The sequence below is a fragment of the Delphinapterus leucas genome, chromosome 8, assembly GCF_059928025.1.
Source record: "Delphinapterus leucas isolate spDelLeu-1000000601 "Yukka" chromosome 8, BTC_Dleu_Yukka2, whole genome shotgun sequence".
Classification (NCBI taxonomy): Eukaryota; Metazoa; Chordata; class Mammalia; order Artiodactyla; family Monodontidae; genus Delphinapterus; species Delphinapterus leucas.
Window position 1 is genome coordinate 18,424,057 of NC_143136.1, and position 13,043 is coordinate 18,437,099.

General features: G+C 45.3%; 1 non-coding gene across 1 annotated transcript; it reads left to right on the plus strand.

Annotated features, from left to right (window-relative positions):
* The first annotated feature begins 227 nt into the window (after positions 1-227).
* TRNAK-UUU (transfer RNA lysine (anticodon UUU)) lies at positions 228-300 on the plus strand. The gene has a single exon. It is a non-coding gene; the product is annotated as a tRNA-Lys (tRNA).
* The last annotated feature ends 12,743 nt before the right edge of the window (positions 301-13,043 follow it).

Genomic DNA, 13,043 nt, shown 5'->3' on the forward strand with positions numbered 1-13,043 from the left:
ATACTAAGATAAACGACTCTTGCCCCCAATGGCTCATATCTTATAAATTAGAGAGACAAGACACAGAAATAGATATTACAGTTCAGTATGATAGTTGCCGATATGTCAGGGTGTTAACTATGAGTAATGTTTTTTAATGTCCCCTTAATACTCTGATCAGTTTATTTGTGCATTAAATTCATAAATTAAATTTAAAAGGAGTGACTTAAAACTATTGAGCAGGGAATTCCCTGGCGGTCCAGTGGTTAGGATTCGGCACTTTTACTGTCGTGGCCCCAGGTTCAATCCCTGGTCGGGGAACTAAGACCCCGAAAGCCTTGCGGCGCAACAACACTCACAAAAAGCAAACAAACAAACGAACAAAACTGTTGAGCCGTCATCTGCTCAGAGGGGAAGCTCTAGGACACAGGAAGATGTGATGTCCTCCAACATGGACCGTCCTGAATCTGAAGGAGAAAGTCAGCCTAGCCAAATCATTTCCATTACCCTGAACAATCCCGTATCAAAGTCAGGATTTGTGGATTTACCCAGATTTATCTACATTATCATTTCAATTAAACATATGGCTGAGGAACCTACTGAAGAAGGCTTGAGTGACAGCCATTAAATCAATAAGTCTTTTTGGACTTATCGATTTAGCATTCTCCATGCAGTAGAATTGATTTATGTCCTCAGATTTATTTTGATAACTCAATGATAACTCCACTATTCCTAAATTAATGTCATCTTTTCTTCAAGCCAACATTTTTTCTAGGCAAGGAAAAAAATATCTTACATCAAGCCAAACTGATTTTGTTAAGTAATTCCATGGCTAACAGGATGCCATAAATCAAAGAGAACCATGTATGACTATAATTGTAAATCATCCCGGCATGGAAAAGAACCATGGCATTTATTTGTCAGAATTGTGATTGTGTCATACTGGGCCTCTTCCCGATCAAAATTAGTATCTTCCAATATAAACCCTATAGTCTAATGTGCAATTTCTTAAGCGCGATAGATTGTTTTAAAACTACATTAATTTCCATCTCCCACATCTCTAGTTTCTAGAATGTGTGAGATGGGTAGCTCCCAATTCCCTAATTAGCATGATTTTATTGAACAAGATAAACCATCATCTTTGTGCAAGGAATATTCATTCATCTCAGGCATACACAGTAAGACAATTAGTCAATGTCATGTAAATTGGTATATCTGCAAGTGTTTTTGAAAAAAACAGTATTTTGCAACCAGATCTATAAACCAAAAGGAAAAACAGAGAAATTTTCCAATAAAGGGACATTAGAAAGGGATTGTCCAATCAATCACCGACTCCCGCCAAGTCCACCTCCTACATGTCTCTGATATATCCCCAGTTCTCTCTGTCGGCACAGCTTCCATGCAGTCCAGGAAAGCATCACTGCTCACGGAACTGCTGCAACGGCCACCTGGCCTCTCTCCCCACCACCACATGTGCTTTTCCCAATGCACACCAAGGCGCACTGGGGGGAAGGCGAAGCCGGGCCAGCCAGCTATAAATGTCTCAGGTGTCGTCATTACCATTGCTACACTACCCTAATTAAACTATTCATTTGCAAAGAACTTCAGACCAACACAGAAGTTGCAAAAACCTTACAACTGAACTCCCATATCCTCTTCACCTAGATTCACCCTTCATCGTCCTTCATTAACATTTTGCCATATCTGCTTTATGTCTCCATATATGTGTGTGCTTATGTATGCACTATTATACACATTATATATATGTACATATAAATGTGTTTTGAACCATTTGAAATATGATGCCAACATCATGACCCTTCACCCCTAAATCCCTCAACATGCATCTCCCAAGTACAAGGACATTCTCTTCCCTAATCACAGTGGCAATTATCCAATTCAGGAAATTGAGCATTCATACAATATTATTATCTAATTACAATCCATATTCAAAATTTACCAACTTAATCTGTGTATTTAAACATCTTAAACAATGACCAATTGGGGACAGCTAAAAACTTAGTCAGCTGGGCAGAACCCTGTCTCAGAAGTTCTCCAGAGTGGCGAATTATGAAAACCCAATAAAACCCCCAAACTGGGAAAGTTTCAAGTAAAGTAAAACACCTGGGTTTTCCCTAAACAGAAGCAAACCAACTCCGAGCACAATGTAGGATCACTTGGGCCTCCGGAAAATCCTCCAGAGACAACTTCCTTGGGCTTAAAACACTTTCAATCCAATCAAATCCATCATGAATGCCTTGCTGTGTGGATCAATAGCAGAACACCTGTTCATTCTCAAACGTGTTCCACTTCTCCCGACTGGACCAAAGGAAGACACGGACACAGAGTTAACAAGGGCAGGGAGAGCGGCTGGTCTGGGACAAGCACAGCCAGGGGACACTTGGTAAATTAAATGGCCCACGGGAGGCAGTTCACACTCAAAAGAGCAATTTAAGCTATTTATAATCGCTGATGGCCCTGAATTAGTGATCACTTCCTAAGGAAAAGATCTTGAAATTATCACAGACAGCGTACAGAAGATGACTGCTCCGTGCTCACTAGAGGTCACCAAGGAGAATGAGCTATTAGTCCGTATTAAGGAGGCACGAACGCCATATTAATGTTGCTTGTATGTCATACAACTGCAGGCACCTTGACCTTGACTGCCATTCGGTCCTGGGCACCCCGTCTCAGAAGGAAATAGAAGAGGCCACGGGAGGGCCATGGGATGATTAAAGGGCTCTAAATGAGGAAATGTTTAATTATATAGTCAGCTAGTTAGGAAGAGGAGAGGAGAAAAGGGACAGAGGTATGGACACAGAAAGAAAAGGATGTGGAGGTGACATCCTCACTGCCTTGGACTGAAGCCCCAAAGGTTCTATATTAGACTATTATAAAACATCTATGAGGCTGCTTTTCAAAGAGAATTTTCAGTGGATCAACAAAGTTTTTTGAGGAAATAAAAGGCTGGCTCAGGGCTTCCCTGGTGGCGCAGTGGTTGAGAGTCCGCCTGCCGATGCAGGGGACACGGGTTCGTGCCCCGGTCTGGGAAGATCCCACATGCCGCGGAGCGGCTGGGCCCGTGGGCCATGGCCGCTGGGCCTGCGCTTCCGGAGCCTGTGCTCCGCAGCGGGAGGGACCACAGCAGTGAGAGGCCCGCGTTATCACAAAAAAAAAAAAAAGGCTGGCTCAGCCAAGCAGCTCCAAACACCTAAATAAATATGTGTCTGTTTGGAATTGACAAAAACTTTAACTACTTCTGAACTGTGTTTTATCGCGAAACTGAATAGAATAGAGTCCTGAATCCAGTTGTTTATGGTTGTCAGAAAAATTGCCATCAGCTAGAAAGGAGTGATGGAATACGCACTCTGACTCTGGGGTCAGCAAACCAAGGCCCATGGGCCAATTCCAGCCTGTAGCCTGTTTTTATAACATTAGCAAGCTAAGAGTGAGTTTCACATTATTAAATGGTTGGAAAAAATCAAAAGGGAAATTATATTTCATGACACATGAAAATTAGATGAAATTCAAATTTGTGAGTTCAGGAAGTTTTACTGGGACAGGGTCACACCCATTCATGTCTGTATTGCCTGGGGCTGCTTTGATCCAGTAACAGCAGAGCTGAAAAGTTGTGACAGAGACAGAATGGGCCACATGTCTAAAATATTTATTTTCTGGCCCTTTTCAGGAAGTCTGCCCTCCCCTGCCCTGGTGTGTTGTGAGTGTTAAATATTTTCACTATGGCGGAGGCCCTGGACAGCCATCGGGGCTCTGCCTATCAGGCTTGCAGCTGGAGGATCACTTATGTCTATTGCCAAGGTCCTGGGCCTGGGCCCCAGGGGTTGGGGGGGGTGGGTGGGGGTGGGGGGGTAGCAGGTGGAGATACTCAGAGGAATCAACAAAAAGGGACCAAAGGAAGCTTGAGCAGCAGCTGAGAACCCAATCAGGGCTGCCCAACTGCCTGCTGGACTCCAGTAGAAGACAGTCTGGAGTCAGATGCTCAGGGTCCTTGACTTCCCAGCAGCCTTTGGTCGTTTGTGCACCAGAGCCAGTAGAAGACCTGATCTGATCTGTCAGCATGGGAAATGCCCAGGGGTGTGAGACACATCTCAATTTTACAGAAAGTTTTTTTTTTTGAAAAGAAGAAAAAATACATCAACTGTATGGGAAAACATTATTTCATTCATATAAATATAGTTTACAGTATTGTGCATCCATAAGAAAATATATACCTTTTGGCCATGCAATAATAATCTATTAACCCTAAAGAGAAGGCTAAAATCACGGAGCTCCAAAAAAATCTTCGTATCAGTAAATACAGGTTGCAGCAGAAATACACTTAAATCTAGAGCATAAGGGGAATTATCCAAATTCTGTGCTCATCTGTGTGGTCTCCGGATTTTTACTTTTGATAAGAAGAGAATATGAAACTTTCACCTTTGCTGAGATGTGTGTTGCCATGTCTGCCACTAGAGGGTAGCATGACCCATTATTTTACCTCTTTTTTTCAGCCTTCCAAGTATGTAGCCCTAAAACCAATGTGTTAGACTCACAGGGAAACTTGTACATGTAATGTTATATATATTATATATAATATAGTACATGAAATATTATACATTATATGAAATATAATCAAATGACATAACGTGTATATAGTATATATTTGGGGAGAAAGTAAAGAATGTATCCTATGCACAGGTAAATAAAGTCTCACTGGAGCATAAAGAATTCAGTTGGAATTCACAGGTTCAGAGTAAAAGGAGAGCAGTACTGCTTAAGGTCAAGGAAGGAATAGGTATATGACAGCCTTTCCACCAGAAAGTTCCAGAAAAGGCTTAGACCACCTAAAAGACTAGAGCAACTGATGGGCTTGTGGAAGGAAAGGCAGGATGAGAATCACAGGACGGACAGTCAGTAGCCAAGGCATCTGAGAGACGCCCAGTCTAAAGCAGAGACAAGAGACGTGACGCACAAAACAAGAGGCCAGAGAACCAAGATGACACAAGTGAGCCTCGGGGTCTTTGGGTGAGTCCAAGCTGCGGGAGAAGCCGGGTCAGGAGCCCATGTTATAAACAGCAGCAAATGGACACTCCTAATAGCTCGGGGGGGTCACACATGCAGAATCTCAAAAAGGTGACTTTAAGTCCATTTCCAAAATGAGACTAGGAGTGACAGAAGGGAGATTAAAATTCCAGCCTGTTCAGACTTTCTGAAACATAAAACCCTGAATGTCTGGGGGCAATTCATCCAGAAAACGTCTCAGTCAGCTTCTAACATCTTGCTCTGGGGCCAGGATGGAAAGCGCTATAAAGGAAGAGCTTTCCCAAATCTTGAAGCTGGACGTGCAAGACGGTTCCCAGTGCGTGTGTGAACGTCCCTTTGCCACAGTCAGGGCTCCACTTACCTTCCGCACAGTCCACGAACATGAAATGCCTGCATTGTACTTTCCCACAAATCATTTCACTTAATCCCCATCAAAGGCCTATGGTAGGTATTAATATCATACCCACTGTCCAGATGAAGAAACAGAGAGCTTAAGTCACTGGCCCAAGGTCACAATAATGAGCAACGGTGCCAGCACTTCCATCTGAATTGCCTGTTCATTCCACCCCATTTGCTGCCTCCAAGTAGAAGTATTTCTCTAAGAGCCAGGAGGCGTATAAGAAGGCAAACTACAGCAAGTGTAAGAGATTTGTAGATATTCAAAAGAGAAGAAAAGGGACTTCCCTGGTGGTCCAGTGATAAAGAAACCACCTTTCAGTGCAGGGGACCCGGGTTTGATCCCTGGTCAGGGAACTAGACCCCGCATACAGCAACTAAGACCCAGCACAGCCAAATAAATAAATAATTTAAAAAAAAAAAAAAAGAATCACAAAAAATGGAATTTTTCCAAAGGCCAGTGGGGAGCCAGAGGTCATGGAGAAAAAAAGAACAGGGCTAAGGGGAGAAGGAAGGATAGGATTCAGAGGTAGGAAGAGGGGGGAAGATGGGCACTAAATTCAAAACTGTGGCTCTGTAGCAGAGGTAGAGGGTGCCTCCTGTATTTAGTGTTCAAAAGTAGTGGGGGAGTCTTTGTTCCGCAAAGGAAGGGAACCAAGAAGAATGTCTGGGACATAATGAGAGCTCATAAATAGCAGTGGAATGAATGCAGGAAGAAGACTGGTTTCTAGACTGGTTTAATGGCAGAGGACTGCAGTGGGAGTAGGGGGGTTCCGGAGCTGAACAGAAACAAAGAAACAGAGCATCCAAATTAGGTTTTTCTCCTGCACTGCACAAAGCTCCATTCTTTGCCTAATGACCTAAGCCGGAGAGTCTCTGCCCTGAAAGGTTTCCAGCTGGTCCGAGGGCAATGGTTTCGTTTCTGTTGTTGATGCCTTTGTCGGGGGAGGAGCTACCAGCAATTCCAGAGGGGAGGCCCCCAGGGGTAGGATTCCTCAAGGCTCCTGGGAGATGAGTCATGACAAGCGCCTCCATCCAGCGTGAAAAGGGAGCAGGGCGATGTGGGATGCTGGATGCTACGCTTCCCAAGCCACGTTTGGTTCTGTTTCATGCCAGAGTTAATGTACGCAGCCTGGGATTTGCTGTTTCTCCCAAACCTCCTGTACCCTTCTTTGCTTCAATGTGAGAGAGAATGAGAGAGAGAGATGTGTCCTTAACAGTAAGAAAATAGTCATGCGTCCAACAGGAGGGCCAGTGAAGGAGAAAGAAAGTAGTAAGTGTAGAAGAGATGTCCGAAGAGGCTGGCCTCGTGAAAAACCTTGTAGTGTCTCCTGGAGAGCTGCTGACTGCACAGAGCAGCAAGCCCTGCCTCCCTGAGCTCATATCCTTCACAATTTCAGTCAAGGAGGATCAGATGACCCTGAGACAACTGCTCCCCAATCTAGCTGCAGCTGAGCAAACAGCTCATCGAGGATTACAGTCACTGTGGGTTTTGCCTACCTGCCATCTTCTGGTTCCTTGGGGAACTCATCCCTCCCTCACTCCCTGTGGTCCCCTTGGGGCTGTCACACCTGGTGGGACATCGCAGGTGGGGCCCTTGCTGAGGCTGCCCTTTCAGAGAGCTCCCTCCTTTCAGATTCCTCGTTTGTGCTGCATCCGTCAGAAGTGAGCCAAGCAAGGCCAGCGGTAGTCTTGCCGTGGCCTGATATACGAACGATAAGAGTTCAAACTTCTCTTTCTCCAGAGGTTTCTAAGCTGGGAGAATGTGAGTCTAACCTGCTGCCAGTCATCTTGTCTGCTACTCGAAGACAGTTCTCTAAGAGCAAAGCCAAAAAGAGAAAGAGCTAGAAGGACGAGACCAACTCCTGCCCACGTAATTCATGCTCCTGGATCCAGACGGGCCTGAAGCAAGTCAGCTCTTGGGTTTTCCAATCACACAAGTAAACAATCATCCTTCACTGTTCAGTCTAGTTTGGGTTTGGTTTCTACAACTTGCAGAAACAGTCAGCACTAATTTACCACTTTTCCCAGCTTCCGCCTCTGCTCACGCTATAGTTTTCTCTCCCATCTCTACACATCGAACGCTAAAGCCTTTTAAGCCCCAACTCAAATGCCACCACCACCACCCCCTCCATGGAGCCTTTCCTGACCCCGTCCTGTGCCAACTCACCTCTCCCACCTCGACAGGCCCCTGACACTTCCTCTGTACTTTTCTCTGTCCATCAGGGTGACATTCTGCTGCAGGGAGTAGAAAGCTGACTTACAGCAGCTTAGGGATTTATTTTTCTCACATAACAAGAAGTCTCAAGGAAGGCAGCTGCCAACTGTTTGAAAAGTCTCACAATATCCAGACCTCAGCTCGACAGTGGCCTTTGTCTTAGGCTCATTACCTCATGGTTGCGAGACGGGTGCCACACGTTCAGGCATCATATATGCTTTCCAGGTAAATCATTTTTGCTTTCCAGCTTCTTCTCCTCTTTTGTCAGGAAAATAAAAGTTTTCCTGAAACCCTCCGGCAGACTTCTACTTAACAGTTCATGCCTCCACAGTGCATCGCCAACCATTTCCAGTTGCAGTGGAGGGTAGGAAATGACACTGTAACTCCCCCAATCGATAGAGTAGATGAGGAAAAGGAGAAAGAAGTTAATAATGGCTCTTAGGCCAGCCTGGGAAGAGCATCTGCCCTACACTCTTAAGGCCCTGGTCACAGTTGATTCTTTTATTACACTTTTTCCCATGCTCAACCCTGAACTCCCTCTGGAAGGGACTGAGCTCTCAATCACTGAACCATTCCCAGTGCCCAGCACATAACACTTCGGTAAATCTGTGCTCTGTGAACGTGCGTGCTGCTTCTCGCTCTGGCTCTTGGGGCCTCCCAGCAGGCTGAGCAAATGTGTGGCTGCAGTGAGGTAATTAAATGTGCGTCCTTCTTTGATCTCAGAGCTCCCCTGTTTGAAATTCATCTGTTGGAGTGGAGGGATACCAGGGAGGTGTGTTTTTGTGCCTTGTCTAATCATCAGAAAGGGTTAAAACATTTCTATTTCAGGCCTGCTGTGATCACCAGAGGTTACCTGGCAGGAGTGTCTATTTGATGCGTTAAAGGCAAGAAATTGTGGGAATTAAGAATTAGCGCGCTCTCTCTCTGAGTACCCCTTTGATAAAGTTAGAATAAAAGCAGCAGTGACATTGCCAATGACCCAGTTGTTGGAGAAACCTTGGATTAAGCCACAGAGGCCCTTGCCTTCAAATCCTATAATATTGCATTAACATGGGCTCAGCCTGCAGAATTGGATTTAAATCCAGCCCTCGAATGCGCACCTACCTCGCCCCTTCCTCACACCTAATCTCATTTTGTCCTCAGAGCATTGAAAATAATGGTAATGCAGCTGCCATGGAAAGTGACTGTGTGAGCGTTTTTTACATTAGAGAGGCTCTTAATAAAGTAAAAGTGTTTTTAAGTGCAGAAGTCTCTTCCTTTACATTCCTCCTGCCTGGATAATAAATGACACGTGGCCTGCTGTGACAGAGGGTCTGGGACAGCCGCACCAACTGTCCCCAAGCACAGCACAGCACAAGGGTGTACACGTGCGCTGGGTTTTTGGATCCAGATTTACGCAAAAACACAGCACAAGAGCGAGACAAGGCAGGGCCGTCTTTCTGGCCCAAACCCTCCTTCATTCATACATGTCAGTAAAATAATAATCAATAATAATAATGGCACACTTAAGGCGTGCTAAGAACATTGCATGCGTGGTCGCATTCGACCCTCTTGACCTCCCTAGATGCTGGGTACTATCATGACCCCATTTTATAGATGAAGGAACTGAGGCTCAAAGAGGTTACCTCACTTACCCAGGATCACACAGCTCGCAGGTGGGGGTCCCACGCTCAGACCCACGAAAGCCCCCAAGCTGCCTGTACCCCCTCCATGTTAGTGTTGGGCAGTGGCTCTCAGCCAGGGTCCGTGGGAACTTTGGGGGCTCCATCCCAGACCACCTAGAAGATCTGAATCTCTGGGCATGGGGCCAGTGCATCAGGGGTTTTAGCTCCAAGTGGGAAAGCCGCCCTTCTGAAGACACCACACCTGACTGGCTGACTTTCTGGCATGATCAGTCCGACCTGTCACCCTCCCCAGCAGAGGACCCGATGATGCAAACACACGGTGTGGACTTGAAAAGGCTCTGTGATGGACCACAACACAGGCAGACCTGGGCTGGCAGCAGCAAAGCCCAAAGCTGGCTGCTCTGAGAAGTGCCCCATGATCCTGTGGCTAGTCCCTTCCCCCACTGATGTGTCTATTCATCCAATAAGCACTTATTAAGTCTCAGGCTATCAGCTGGAGAGGGAGGAAGGAAGATAAAAAGTTCTTTCCGGGCTTCCCTGGTGGCTCAGTGGTTGAGAGTCCGCCTGCCAAGCAGGGGACACGGGTTCGTGCCCCAGTCCAGGAAGATCCCACATGCTGCAGAGAGGCTGGGCCCGTGAGCCATGGCCGCTGAGCCTGCATGTCCGGAGCCTGTGCTCCGCAATGGGAGAGGCCACAACAGTGAGAGGCCCGTGTACATAAAAAAAAAAAAAAAAAAAAAGTTCTTTCCATCCAGAGGAATTCTCTTGCCGTGCTCTGCCCTCCATCCACTTATGATCTAACCGAGGAGAGCGGCTGGAATAGGACAAACAACCACAGCCACATGTACATCAAGTATCAGATGAGTGGCCCAGACCAGGAGGATTTCAAAAGTTCTAACAGGGGAGTGATCCCCAAGGTCAAGAGTCTTCATGTAAGGAGAGACTTGGGCTTTGCGACGTCAGTGCAGCCTTCCCAATGGGCTGCAGAACCTAGTACTACATACCAGTGGGTCCAGGAGAATCCACCTCATCCCAGGTTGGTTGCAACCTCAGCAGGTCTAGTAGCTGGAGACTGTGACCCAGCTCCCACTATGGACAGGAGGACGCTGATGGTAGAGGGGGAAAACCAATCAGAAAGGCCAACCATCCTTGGCAGGTGAGTGACAGCTGGGCAGCAGGCATCTCCCGCTCCATCAGAGCCCCTTCAACAGATGTAAAGACCCGGTTTTCTCACCTGGTAAAGCAGGACATCAGTACCTTTCTCCCAGAGCAACTGAGAAGAGCAACTGTTACTATGACCACCAGCTCCACCACCATTGATGGAGCTCCTTCACCGGCCAGGTGCAGTGTTCACCACTTCACCCACTTTTGTTTTTTTATTGAAGTATAGTTGATGTTTAATATTATATGAGTTACAGAAGTACAATATAGTGACTCACAATTTTTTTTTTTTTTTTGGCGGTACGGGGGCCTCTCACTGTGTGGCCTCTCCCGTTGCGGAGCACAGGCTCTGGACCTGCAGGCTCAGAGGCCACGTCTCACGGGCCTAGCCGCTCTGCGGCATGTGGGATCCTCCCAGACCAGGGCACGAACCCGTGTCCCCTGCATCGGCAGGCGGACTCTCAACCACTGCGCCACCAGGGAAGCCCGTGACTCACAATTTTTAAAGGTTATACTCAAAAAAAAGGTTATACTCAATTTATAGTTATTATAAAATATAGGCTATTTTCCCCATGTTGTACAATATATCCCTGTAGCTTATTTTATACCTAATAGTCTGTACACCTTAGTCCCCTATCCTTATCTTACCCCTCCCCCTCCCCTCTCCCCACTGGTAACCACTAGCTTGTTCCCTATATCTGTGAAATCTGTTTCTTTTTTTTACATTCACTAGTTTTTTGTAGTTTTTAGATTCCACATGTAAGTGGTATATTTTGTCTTTCTCTGTCTGACTTATTTCACTCAGCATAATACCCTCTAAGTCCACCCAAGTTGTTGCAAATGGCAAAATTCCATTCTTTTTAATGGCTGTGTAGTATTCTATTGTATATATGCGCCACATCTTCTTTATTCATCTGTTGACGGGCACTTAGGTTGCTTACAATATCTTGACTATTGTAAGCAATGCTGCTATGAATATTGGGATGCATGTATCTTTTCAAATTAGTGTTTTTTGTGTTTTTGTGTTGTTTTTTTTTCAGATATATACCCAGAACTGGAATTGCTGGGTCATATGGTAGTTCTATTTTTACTTTTTTGAGAAATCTCCATCTTGTTTTCCACAGTGACTGCATCAACTTACATTCCCACCAACAGTGTATCAATACAAACCATATCACCCACATTTTGATCTCTGTGAATCCACCCAACAATGATGGGAAAAGCACCATTATTATATCCCATTTTCCAGAGAAGAAAAACATCCTCTAAGATGTTAAGCAGTTTTCTCAAAGTCACATAACTAATCCGTAGCACAGCAGACTCAAGCCCAGCCCTATCTGATTCCAAAGCCCCTACCCTAAACCAGGACACAACACACAACAGGAGTTTATAACCTGAGTCTGAGACTGGCATGGGGGTCTGTGGGTAGAATTTAGGGGTTTGAGAACTTGGATAGGGAAAAATTACATGCTTACTCAGTGGCATCCTGGTGTTGAGGAGGGTGGGGCAGTGGGAACCTTTGGCCCCTGCAGGGATGTTTTTGTCACTGATATTATTTTAAATTGATAGTGCATGGTGATAATAAAAGCAAGATTGACTTCAATTTTGTTATTGTTTTTAAATTTGCCAAAGACTATGTACCCTTTTTGCCTGCACTAACCTCTAATTAAAATTTAGCAACTCGGGACTTCCTGGTGGCACGGTGGTTAAGAATCCGCCTGCCAATGCAGGGGACACGGGTTCGATCCCTGGTCCAGGAAGAGCCCACATTCCGCGGAGCAACTAAGCCCATGTGCCACAACTACTGAGCCTGCACTCTAGAGCCCGCAAGCCACAACTACTGAGCCCGCATGCCACGACTACCGAAGCCCATGTGCCTAGATCCTGTGCTCCACAACAAGAGAAGCCACTGCAATGAGAAGCCCACTCACCACAACAAAGAGTAGCCCCTGCTCTCCATAACTAGAGAAAGCCCACGCACAGCAACGAAGACCCAACGCAGCCATAAATAAATAAATAAATAAATAAATAAAATGAAAAAAGCAATAGCTTTAAAAAAAAATTAGCATCTCCCTCAACTATAAGTGTAGGAATGCCCCCCATGCCCCGTGCAGATGTATTAGCAGTACCTGTGATTTTTGTCACCAATAAAAATCACAGACATTTTGTACCATATTACAGTTGCTGCAGGTATCTCCCAGGTTCCAGTATGTCATTTATACTCATTGTTACTTCAAACTTATGGTGGTTATAAGACTGCTGTTAGATCTTATTTAATGGGTAATACAGAAGATTAGCTGTTACTACATTCACAGATTTGTTTTGGTTTTGGTTTTAGTGTTTGATTTCTTTTGTAATTTTATGTATTATAAAAGGGGTTCCTCCCTCTTGCACTGTTGGTGGGAATGTAAATTGATACAGCCACTATGGAGAACAGTATGGAGGTTCCTTAAAAAACTAAAAATAGAACTACTATACGACCCAGCAATCCCACTACTGGGCATATACCCTGAGAAAACCATAATTCAAAAAGAGTCATGTACCACAATGTTCATTGCAGCTCTATTTACAATAGCCAGGACATGGAAGCAACCTAAGTGTCCATCAACAGATGAATGGAT